Source organism: Lepidothrix coronata, unplaced genomic scaffold (assembly GCF_001604755.1).
Source record: "Lepidothrix coronata isolate B3197 unplaced genomic scaffold, Lepidothrix_coronata-1.0 Scaffold155, whole genome shotgun sequence".
Classification (NCBI taxonomy): domain Eukaryota; kingdom Metazoa; phylum Chordata; class Aves; order Passeriformes; family Pipridae; genus Lepidothrix; species Lepidothrix coronata.
Window position 1 is genome coordinate 417,425 of NW_016690335.1, and position 13,012 is coordinate 430,436.

General features: G+C 37.9%; 1 protein-coding gene across 4 annotated transcripts in view; it reads right to left on the reverse strand.

The window, feature by feature from the left end:
* Positions 1-13,012, reverse strand: part of MYO16 (myosin XVI) — a 361,587-nt gene that overhangs the window by 265,429 nt on the left and 83,146 nt on the right. The gene's annotated exons all lie outside the window — the stretch shown is intronic.

A 13,012-nucleotide genomic window follows, 5' to 3' on the forward strand; every position in this document is an offset into this window, starting at 1 on the left:
ACTCTCTTATAGAGATCTGAATCGAGGGTCATCTACCACCACCACCTGCGACTCATAGAACGCTTCCATCAACACTGCCTCTGTACAATCCTAAACATCCACTGATCAGATTATGTGACTAATACGTCTGTTCTAGAACAAGCAGCAATCACAAGTATTGAGGCCATGTTGCTGAGAACACAGCTGCGTTGGGCAGGGCACGTCTCAAGGATGAAGGACCACCACCTCCCTAAGATCTTGCTCTACGGTGAACTTGCCACCAGCTGCCGCACAAGAGGAGCCCCGAAGAGAAGACTCCCTGAAACAACATCTCAGCCTTGGCCATATTGATCAACATAACCAGTCTACTCTGGCCTCCAATCAGGAGGTCTGGAGACAAACCATCTATAACGCTGCTGATGCCTTTGAGAAAGCACACAGGATCACTCTTGAGGAGAAAAGACAATGCAGAAAGAATCGTGCCTTGCAGAATATACCACCTAAGGAGTCTTTCTGCTGTGCCTTTTGCAACTGGACATGCCTATCTCGTATTGGCCTTATTAGCCACCAGCGCGCTTGTAACAAACGTGGGTAGAGCCCTTCCCAAATCTTCATTCGCAAAGCCTAGCCACGATGACCTCAGTTTATGTGAACGAATGTGAATAGAAAGTGGTCTAAAAATTCAAATGTGAGATGGGCAAAACATCTAAATATTTCAATGCAATTCAAGTAGCTCACATTTGCTTACAAACAAGAAACTATTATGAAGAGAAATGCCAGACTGATGCCCATGGTCCTTTTTTATTAATTTTCATCTTGCTTTCAGTTGGTAAATCCCTGTATTCAGTGAGAAGAAAAACCATCATATCATAATTACAAAGAGTTCATTAGCATGCATTGGGTACTCAGGCAACTATCAAAAATACCAAAGTAATTTCAGATTCCTAACTATATGTATATCTTTTTTTTTTTAATTTTTTTAAAATTTTCACTGTATAGAGTTTTCAAAATTGATTCTTCTATTGAAACTGCCAGATACAGAAATCTTCATGTGGAAACTGATCACGAATGTGTCTTTGAATCAGTTATTCCTAACATTCATAGCTTTACCTTTAAGTCAGATTCCTCATTTGCTGTCACCATTAAATTGCAATAACAGGTTACCATGACATTGCAATAAAACTGATGTTCTTTTCCAATATGTTCTCTTTTCCACTGAGACTGAAGACTTTAGGAGACTACATCGTGCTAGTTGCTTTTCAGGGGACTGTTACGTTACAAAAGGAGTCTAGCAGACTGTCAGATAATTTTATTGCCGAAGTCCTTGAATATGAACCCACATCCATCAACAACATGCCCACCAACCTACCCTAAGACCTTTTGATGTGGTGGCTACGGACGACCCAATCACTTCTGATTCTCATGTTCTACTTTATATGTATAAATTTCCTTTATATGTGGGCTAGGTGCTCAAATTTGTAATCTCTAAGGATTGACTGCAACCCAGATGAGGGAGGTTTTCTCTTAAGTTTGAAGGAAGGCCTCTTTGAAGGGGATGCAGACTCAATTCACCTTGGGCAGTCAAGAAATACCACAATTAAGCATTACTGTGCAACCTGTAGTGCTATATATGCAGTTACATTATCAAAGGACCCCTACCTCATTCAGGGCACTACCTGAGTAGTGCTGACTAAATGACCACTTTGTTTTCTCCTTGTTGTTTGACATGTGTTTAATCTACTGAGTACCATTCAAACCCTGCTCTGAAGGCATAATTAATAATTTCCCAACAGGCTTTTGTAAAGATCACATCATCACAGCACATAAAAGCTTCACAAATATTTCTTTATTTTCATTTAAAAAGACGGACAAAGGAACATTCTTATCTGCGTTCTCTTTCTCTATAGAAGAACTGAAAGACAATTATTTTCTTTTTAAAGCACTAGTTTTGGGCAACCAGTTCAAGAATTATGTGTTCATTTCTTGACATGTTTTGTTTTACTTTAAAGGCATAGTATTCTATAAACTATTGTGAATCACAAAACCATAATAAAATATTATCAAAGTGATAGTCCTAGGTCTGCATGCCAATCACTCTATAAACTATCTATAACATAATTATTTCCTATATCATTTGTTATATTATTTTATATTATAAATTTCATGTAACATAAATAATATATAATAGATATTATATATTCTATTATATATTATATGTATTCACTATGAATTAGAACTCAAGGTCTCAAACCAGACTTCCCAAAATTGAGGAGCACACATTAATCCAGAGTGCCCAGAGGGTCTTCCTGGAAACTCCATGACAGACGCAGACATAGAATATAATTCTATGGGTCAGGTTCAAACAGTTTCTTTTAACAGCACACATAGGCTAACCTCTCCCTATAATTTCTGTTCCTTTCTTAGCATGCCCTTCTACTTAGAAGAAAATGAGTTGTCAACCCAAAAACTGGAAACAAGTATTGGCTTGCATTAAGCCAAAACACAAACCCTTTCTTCCTGCATGTCAAAAGCCATCAACTCCTTCTGTAAAAAATAAAATTTTCCGTTTGACCTTAAATGCTATGTTTTACTTCATAGCAAAAATTATATGGTTTATTTCTTGTATTTCCTCATCGGAAGAGACAAGGAAATGAAAGGGTAGCTCCATAAAGCTGCAGAAGATGTAACTTTATTCCCTGTTTCAATCTCAGTGTTAAGAGCATTTAATCACATAAAAGATCTGTACTCAGACCATCCTCAGCATGAGGTAGTTTGCAACTGCATCTTCTTTCTCTCATGACAGGGGAATAAGCGAACTGCAAATCTTCCCTATTAAAAATGTTCTGCTATGTATAAAATATTTCAGTTGCCATGCCCACAGAGTTTAGCAATATCCTTGCTCTTCCTCAGCTTAGCTCACATGTAGCCTCTCTCTTAGGAGGAACTGGCAGTGTTCACTGCCACATCACAGCTGACACTGATGCAAGCTGTAGGACATCTCTGTCATCACAGTGCTCTTCTCATCCAGGGTGAGAAATCAAACAAATAAGCTTAATGTCTTGGTCAAACACAGCAAAGATGAGCTCACAGCCAAATTCCAGTTTCAGGAAGGATGTGCCTCTTTGTGTCCTCTGCCTCTCCACTGGGATGACTTCAGCCTGTACGAATGTCCATCTATTTGCTCCATGAAGAACAGTGCTTGACTGCCAAAACTGGCCTCACATAGCAGTTTCCAGCGTGTGGCCGGAGTCAAACAATTCAGGTTGATTGACAAAAGACCTCCATCCATTAGGGCACTGTTTTCAGCTGAAAAGTAATGAATTGCAGATGGAGTTTCTTCTCTGAGCACATCTGGAACCTGGTACATCCCAGATGATATCAGTATCTCACTGTGGATGTAACAGCTGCAGGTCAGCAACCTTGTTAGATTAAGCCTGGATTAAACAACGTAGTATAGATGCAGACAAGGCAAACTCCCTGAATTAATCCTTCAGATGCTCATCTCTAAGGCATGCAACATTCAGTCCCAGTTTTAGAACCAGGCAGATCTGTGCTGGCCTACTGAGCAGGGGAATCAACAACGGCACAAGAGGCAGAGCACCTCGAGAGAGCTCAACTCAAACCCAGGAGGGTTATAGACATGGATCTGGAGGAAATTCCATGGACCACTTAGTACCACTTGGAGCAGGGAGTTAGTCACCAACATTGGATCAGATAACCTTGTCTAGCAGTCTTGAAAACCTCCATCAACGGATTCTGCAAGTTCTCTGGGTAAACCGTTTCAGTGCTACACTGTCTTCTATCAAAAATACCTTGGTTTTTTTGGTGGCCTTGTTACTATTGTCATTACTGAGAAGCCTTCAGCTTTGTCATGTCTGTTAGTTATCCTTCTGCTGCCCCCACTCCACTTCCTCAAGGTCCATCTTACTCTGGGGGGACCAAGACTAAACACATACTTGCAAGTGCAGCTTCACTAGCCCCATGTAGCAGCAGATAAAGAGTTCCCCCCAACTGCTGGTTGTACACCTCCTAGTATAACCCACTACGTGGTTTGCCTGATTCATCATCAGTGTGCAGGGCTAGCTTCCATTCAACTTTTTGTCCACTGTAACCCCTGCAAACTCTTCAGCAGGGTTGGAGCTCAGGTCAGGCAGTTCCCAGCCCATACCAATGCACAGGGTTAGTTTGCCTCAGGCATGAAAATATGCACTTCCCTTGTTGAACTACCCAAAGTTTCTGTCAACCCAATCCTCAGGATTAAGCTCTACCATTCGAAGTATGCCAACTACTCTGTCCTAACTGAGCACTGCCAACAGCAGCAACAACTTCCACTGTAAAGAAAACCTCCAGGAAAAAAAGAGGTGCTAAAATCCACAACTTTATTAGGCAGATGTTAACTGTTACTGTTTAGAGACTGACAACTCAGCTACAGACTCAAAAGCAAAGCTACTAGAGAACCTCTTAAAGGGTAACATGTGCAGCAAGTCTGTCCATCTTTCCTTTTCCTTATATGAGAAAAATGGCACAAACTGCCATAATGAACTGGAAAAAAACACTGTATGAGACCCATTCAAATAGCAGAAGATATATGAAAAACATGTTCTCAACCAAAGCTGTTTTTGAGTATGCTGGTCAGGAGGCAGTGCGGTAACACGAGGAAAGGTTTGTTGGTAGCGAGAAAGGTTGCCTTCTGAATCAATCTGCATAGGAGTTTATATCTCATGATATAAGATATCATGTTTGAAGATTATTTTATGTGGTTCTTGCCTCAGTGTATGACGAATTACAGTTATGTACAGTGATTCAATAAGGTCACTGTCATTGTCATGGTATATTGCACCAGATAACACATTGGCAGTGTCTCCCATCAAAAAACTGAAAAAGCTTACCAAGTTATTTAATGACATATTCTGGAAAAAAACAACTAGAACAAACAAGATTGTTGATATATATACAGTTTTAAGGTCTGCATCTTCCATACAAGCACACAATACAAAAACCTTTATGAAACACTGAAATATCAAAACCAGAGAATTTTTTATTGTATTGCATTGGTTATTAACTAGTACAGGACAAAAGAAATCATTACCTCTGTAACCAACAGAAAAAAAATGTTTCAAGGATGCCTGTTAGTGTAGAGCTGCTTCATTGCCTGGGTCCACCCTGGACCACAAGGAAAAGAAGAATCATAGTTACAAAACAACCTGTTCATAAAATTGTAGCAATTTACTCACCACTGGACAGATGCTAACTGCATCACAACACAAATTATGAGCTTAATCCTGCCTGTACAAACAAGAGATGTCTGAGTAAAGAGGAAATGTTTGCTTTGAATTGTCACTAGTTCTCACTGTGAAGATGAGAGAGGGAATATTTTGTGGCACTACAAGCACCAGCTCCTGAACAACACCAAGAGCACAGGAAGGGTGATGGGACACAAACAGAGAGAAAGAATGTGATTGCCACAGGTATTTTCTTCCATCTCCTGCAGGTGACTTAAGCCCAAGTAACTTTACAGTATGCAGGAACATTTTTGCCACACCTATTTTCAGTTTCCTTTATACTTCTGTTTCTTATGGCTTTATGTTAATTAATTTTAGTCACTTACTCTGGCATTTAAATTGGGATACCAGTCATCCTAAAAAAATGCGCCTCAGATGGTAATTCACATGACATGGGGGTGATTACGTTCCTGTCTAATCTGGGGCACAGGTCAGAATTCATTTCCAGAATGTGCAACTGAATGCCTACATACATGTTCTCATAGTTTTCCTCTCTGCTCAGATGTATTGTGACTTTTCATGTGACATAAATATTTGCTCATTTGCCATTGTGATTCAGAGAAGTAAGTAAAAGTCTTGTACCCTGGGAATAGCGTGTTTCACAAAGTATCTCTTCATTAAAGGCAAATATCCAAACTGCTGACATTGCTCAATGCAGCAAGCATCTCAAGCAAAGTGACACAGAATGATTTGCTTGAAATCGCAAATTTCCAAGTACTAAGGCACATGCTTGCCTTTACGTAAACATTTATGTTGATTTTGATGATATTTTAAACAATGAATAATGAAACTTCCAGATATTTGTAAGACTGTGGTCTTTATAGCATTGAAACAAAGTGCAGAGGGCTTAAAATATCTGGAAAAATGGTAATCTGAGATTCTGAAAATGTATTGCTTGAGACTGCTACCTAAACAATATTCTAAGCATCTTGATGTCACTATAGGAAAAAGGGTAAAAAAACCTCCAAAATATACATTATGTTTAGTTTAGGTCCTGTGACACTTCAGCTCTGCTCTTGGTCTGTTCTTGCTAAAGCTATTGATAGCAGCCCCTCTTCACAACTGCAATTAAACACCTACAGATACCTGAAATTGTCCTGAAATATAAAATATTTCAAAATTTCAACATTTTCAGTGAACTGTTAAATAGATTAGCATTCATTAAATAAATCAAGCCATTATTTTTAATAAGGACTGTACTACTGTACAACACTTTTATAGCTGGCTAGCTAAACATAATCACAGTACTAACAAAGTAATGTGGAAAAGGCATGTAGCGAGCAGCAAATGCTTTGGCACTTACAGACCAAGGTACATGGATGGTGTAAATCAGTGCAGCTTCATCTAGTTCAAAAAGCTACATTAATGTACACTCCACATTTTCAAACAGAAATCAGATGAGAAACTAAAGCACTGACCCTTTCAGCAATGCACTTTGCTGTTAGACATAATGACTTCACTACATGGGAGGATTTTCTGCTACTAGCAATGAATACTATTTAAATGTATTATGTTAAATTAGAAATAATAATTTATTAGTATTTATGCACCTGAACTGAATTCCATATGAAATCAGTGATAAAAATATTACAGCCTAACCAAAGTCATGGTGTCTGAACCACAGATCAACGCATTTTTTACAGGTGTCCTCTTCACAAATTATTATGTATTGTCTACTCATCTTCCAGTTTCAAAAAGAAATACTTCCTAGCCACAGAAGGGGCTAGCTTAGTTTAAATCCATCTCAAATTGCAGCGTTAAGGTCAGTATTAAACTACTTAGATTTGAAAATCCTTTGTTCAGCACAGAAAAAATTACTTACCATGTGAACAGCCTCTCCATTGCATTTATTAAGCTGTGACTGAATCGTGGTGCTCGTAACCACTCAGCCTGACTTTCACAGCTAAAACGCTTTCATCAGGTCAGTAGTGCTCTGCTCACCGTAGCAACGTACTTAGTCCTTTTCTTTTTTCTTGGTATCCCTTCCCACCCCAAAAGCAGATAATCATGAGGGAGCAGTATAAATGTAAACTATTTACCTTCTAAAGAATTCAAAGAATTCAATTAATGCCAGGTCCTCTGAGAATAAACTACATTGCAGTAAAGGAACTGATGTGCTTCTTCTGTTCTTGGCTTCACAGAGCTTCTTTCAGGTGTAATAGGAAACAGGTCTTTTAAATGGCATGATACACAAAGCTTCCTCAATTTCTGTTTAATACCCAGTTCTGTTTTTGTTGAAGAGCAATCCTGAGCATATTCGAGCAACCATCCTCTTATAAAACCTTACTCCCGTGTGATGCTCTTCAAGAGCCTTTTGATGTGACTAGACTGGTAAGCAGGATCTGCAATCAATTTCCAGCTTGATACCAAGTAAAAGTTACTTATCAGACTATTAATCAACTCTACATGCTTTCTAATAGACTCTGCTACCTATCTATCAGCAATTCAGTGAAGTTATAGTGGATTCTATAAAAATTTATTATATTTAAATCAAAGAATCAACCACTTTGGGATCTTGCCATTGTAGTGATAGAAGAGAGCCTGAATAATATCTAATTAAATATAACGGAAGGCTCTACCCTGTCATTTGTGATTTATGCTATGCAGCAGTCTGTAACATACAGATATTTTATGTTCTAAGTAAAATTCACTAACTGTGTGCCAGCTTATTCAACAAATGTAGCCAAACTGTTTGCCTGTGCATTGACCATTGGTATGATAAAACATGGGTTTCAAATACATGCATAAGTGGTTCTTTCCATTTTTTAGAAATAAAAATAATCATTATTATTTCCTTTTGCCTGTATTGAAGCACAGGGAACTCAAAAGTCTGAATGGTTTGTGAGGAAGTCTGTATATCCCAGAGCAGCAGTCCTCATCTGTGGACCACATCCAGGAACCGCATGAATGCAAGCAAAATGAACACTGTTTATTTTGGTAAAGCTGCTATCTCAATAGCCTCTCTACTGGCGTCATCCTTCTATACTCCCTATACTCCCCTGGACAATGAGACAAAGGTGCAGTCTGGATTCCCACAAACCACAGCATACTTCAAGTACTTTCTCCTGCAAACATCAGAACCTTTTGTGAAACAAACTAAAACACCATTGTCTGCTCTGGAGCACTGAGAGTTTCCAACTGAAAAGACTGCACACTCTCAGATACGAGTAAAACGCATTAACCCATTCATCTCTTCTCACAGAATATCCCAGAGAAGTCCTCTAGAAAAAGATAGCTTCTACGAGTTCTTGCACAGACCTAGCTGTCTTTCTTTGGCTGCAATGCAAAACTTATGAAGTTGCAACTAAGCTTTGAAAATAATGGTCATTTCCTTACAGTGCAGTAAATGGAGATGTAATAACACATTCATCTCTGGTCCACACTTTCAGACAGAGGGCAGAGAGGAGGGGAGGATGTGCACCTGGGAACAGATGCACTGGAAAATTCTTTCTGTCATCACAGTATAATATAAAGGGCTTGTTATACACTCATCACAATGTGATGAAAAACACTGTGACTGTTGCTAATACTTGTAAATCTGCAACTTGGAAGAGTGCTTTAACACATAGGTGCACAGTGAGAAGAAGTCAAAACTACAGTTGAAACACCCCCCAGGTAAGTTAAACAGCAGCAGCGACAATCAACTGTTTTACTGCTTGAATAAAGAAACGAGAAATCAGATTGCTTCAAAATCTGGGAAAATTCTTTCATCACAGATATTCTCAGATATCACTAGTTAGGCTGCAAATATGCCAGGGATCAAGAGGCATATAGCATATGAGAAGTACAGAAAACACAGAAGAAAAACACATAAATTAAAATTCGAAAAAGCCTGAATGAATAAAATTCAGTAAAAAAATATATATGTGAATGAAGACAAAGACGATATTGAGTATCATACATCATAGAGAGTTAAAAGCCACAAGGGAAACACTGGTTCACAGGCCTAACCATAAGGACTGGCAAGCACAGAGGAAAGGAAATCCTATGCCAAGTGAACTGTGGTTCTACATGCACTCTAATAATTTACAGAGATTACTGTAAAGTAAAAGCAGATGGAAAAGTAGTTTACAGCACACTGCAACTAACAAAAATTCTGCAGCTGACCTAATACGTAGGCCTTTGGTCACTGTTCAGTGTACATCAAGGGACTGCCGCCTCAGTTTTTAAATAGCAAGATGATTGGAAACAGGCTCTCCTCCTTTCTGCAGAAAGGCAACTTATCTAGAATAGTGAATTCAATTCTAGACACTCGAATTGGAGCAGTTCAAAAGAAACTACCACAAATGCTTCTGGGGCCTGAGGGACTGATTTATGAGGAAAGATGAAAAGAATTAAATATGCATAGCTTAGCTAAGCAGTGACTAAGGAGAGAGAAAAGTTAACAGAAACTTAGAGTGAAAGGGAAAAAGAAAGATTATATAGCATAAAAATGAAGGGAATTTGGAATAATAAAATTAATTTAATATAATGCAGACTTAGGCAGAGTACTGAGATAAAAATAGCACGCATGGATGAGATTAACAGGTAAGGCCACTAGATTCCTTGTTTGGTGTATTGGGTGGACAGCCACACAAAGCACCAATGTGGGCACTGCAGCTCAACGTTTCTGGCACTCAGATCAGCTCACTCGCTCAGCCCTGACAGCTCCAAATAGCCCTGTGAAGTTCTGTAAAGAGAACCTGCCAGTAAAGTGGAGAAGCAATGCATGAGAATTTCTGGTATGTAGAACTACACCACTTGCATCTGAAAGGCTTCTCTCCCTTGCACTGGGAGGGTAGTTATTGGGTATGTCCTAGGTAAGCCTGGGCTATGGCTGTGGTTGCTAGTCTGAGCTGGATTCTCATGGATAAATGAAAATGAAAGCAGTTAGCAGCCATCTTGACAACAGAATTTACAATAGCCTGTAAGGTCACCTTCCACATCTACCATCTACCATTATACTTGTGGTCACATAATACTACAGCACAGCTGTATGGCACGTACGTATTAAGAAAAAGAAGCAAAGATAAGCACAGTCACACTTGATTGTTAACATGCATAGTAATTTCATTTCTGGGTTAAATTAAAATGGGGAAATATAGAGGAGGAAGATGAGAAGGAGAAGGAGGACAAGAAGGAGGAGAAGAAGAAGAAGAAAGAAGAAGAGAGTGGAAGAAGAAACAAGTGAACAGCTTCAGCTCATTTCACCAACTGAAAAAGAGTATAGAGTCAAAGGATGGACTATAATCTACACAAATCTTCAAACTCCTTTACTTAGGAAGTAACTGGACAAATATAAATAATGCTTCACAGCTATTGAAGAAACTGAAATAGAAATCAAAGAGAAATTATTATGGCAGCTCCAGCGTTACTGTTTACAAGACAAAAACGTGTCACTCTAAGACGCAATAAATCTACATACTCATTGGTGATTAAGAGGAATTAAGACACTTAGTTTGCCTTAAGAACTTTACTTTTCTCAGCTGTCTATATGACTTACCCATATCACTTCTGTAACTAACATTAGTACTGCAGCTAACAAAATCAAATAATTGTGTCCAAAGGAAAGCACCATAGAAAAAAGCTATTAATGTGCACTCTGAATGTAAAATGTCTCTCATTTCATAAAAATGATTGTTCAGTGATGAATTGTTTTCGCCTATTTTCTTAGAGCCTCCTGCAATAATAATAATACCTGAAAACAACAATGCTACTCTTCCCACAAAGATAGATAAAAGAGAAAATTTCTACATGCCTGCCTCCCTCCTTCCTTATCATCAGCTTAGATGTCAACATTTACAAAACTTTTACAGGAGAAAGCTTTGATAGCTTTTATAGTAAAGAGATCACATTTGAAAGACATCGATTAACCTTCAAAATACGACCTTAATGTATTGCTCCATTTTCTGTAGATGTTTTTACAAGGTCCCATATATATTTTATATGTCACACTTCATAACAAGATTTGCACCAAATGGGACCACAGCAGGAGTCCACCAACCTGAGGTGGTATGGCCCAGATCTATTCCTGTCAACGTGCTCTGAATACTGCTTCAATCTCTTCTGAAATGTCATACTGCATAGAGAGACATTCGTAATAGGATGTACAACCAAAGATATGACTCCATCTTTTCCTTTTTTCCAAAGAATAACATTTTTTGTTTTAAAATCAACTATGAAGTAAAAGAGAGTGAAGTACACTTGCAAGTGGAAACCCTACATGAACGTCTGTATTCTAGCTGGGTAAAAAGCTAGTAATAAATGACCAAGTGCTTTTCTACTTCTGTGTTGTGCCCTCCTGCCCACACACCCTGCCAGGTCCCATTCTTACTGGCCAAAAAGAGGTTTAAAATGGACTACATCCCACATCTCTGAATCATCCTACAGATGGGGGAAGTTGTCAGGGACAGTTTTCTTCAGCATACAAGAATGGCACTGGCAAGGAAAACAGTTTTGGTGATACTACTTGCATTTGTGTTTCTGCAAGTGACAACAGACTGATCCATATAATCCGTTAGCTGAGGGTATGTGCACTAGTCAAAATAATAGTACTTGAGGGTTTCTTCAAGCAAGTCTTATTTTGCTGTTGTTTGCACTGAAGGCATTTGCTTGAAAGCAAACAAATGCAAAATACACCTTTTAATATAAAACAGTTGAACATAATTTTTTTTTTAATTGGTGGTAATCCTTTATGATACATTAAAAAACTTGTTAGGACAGCTCTTTATTTGCTCCAAATCAAACTAAACTTCTGTTAACTTAATTATTTCCACTTGTTTAAGAACAAATCAGAATTAGTTCAAATTTTACTTGCTTTAAAATAACCACACTTATACTGTGGCAATTTTGATGCAGGTGTTAATTGAATTATCGCAAATATTTTCTGGTTTGGTTTTGCAACTTAGCAACTGTCCAAATTTACCATGATGCCATATATTAATTTGTATAAAACAAGAAAGAAAAATAATTTTGACTAATTGGAGCTACTTCACAATTGAAAATATGTTTTCTAGTCTCAAAATTTTCACAAACTTTGTGAGGAAAAGTGGCTATATTGCTACAATCTCATAAGAGGAAAAAGAGAGTGTTGGGGGGGTGTTGGTTTGCTTTTTTTTCTGATCTATCTTCTCAAAAAATGTAATATAAGAATTTGAAGTTTCACACATGCTGTGCCAATATGGTGAGAAAATATGGTACTTTGACCTTTACAATCTTATTTCATCTGATTTTCAGGGTGGCTAGACTTCTTTGCTGTTGGCAGAATTAGTACATTAGAAGAAAAAAGCACTCCAAATACCAAAATTATCATAGATTTCTTTAAAATTTCCTTACAAGTTCACAGCAAAGTTTTCCACAGAAAGTGCTGAAACTTTCCTCCCATGACAGATTTTTTTTTTACAGTGAGAAACAAAATTATGACATATAAATATTTGGTGGATGACTGTGATTTCCACTAAAATATTATAACTAGAACCTATTTTTAGTTGAATACAAAGTTGGAAATGTTATAGCTTTCAATTGTCCAAGTTAATATTGCTACTCTTGTTATTTCGAAGTGTATTTTTCCAAAAACCAATGCAATATAAATCTTCATTGTAATATAATTTCCAAATGTTATTCTAAGTGGTTGCCATTGTTAGGAAAGTTGTTAGTTGTTACTCTGAGGAAAGTTTTATTTACTTGGAGGCACACTTGGCAAATTATTAGATCACTGGTACTACATGGTAATTGCCAAGATAATTTGGTTGTTGCCAACATTTTTCTAAGTA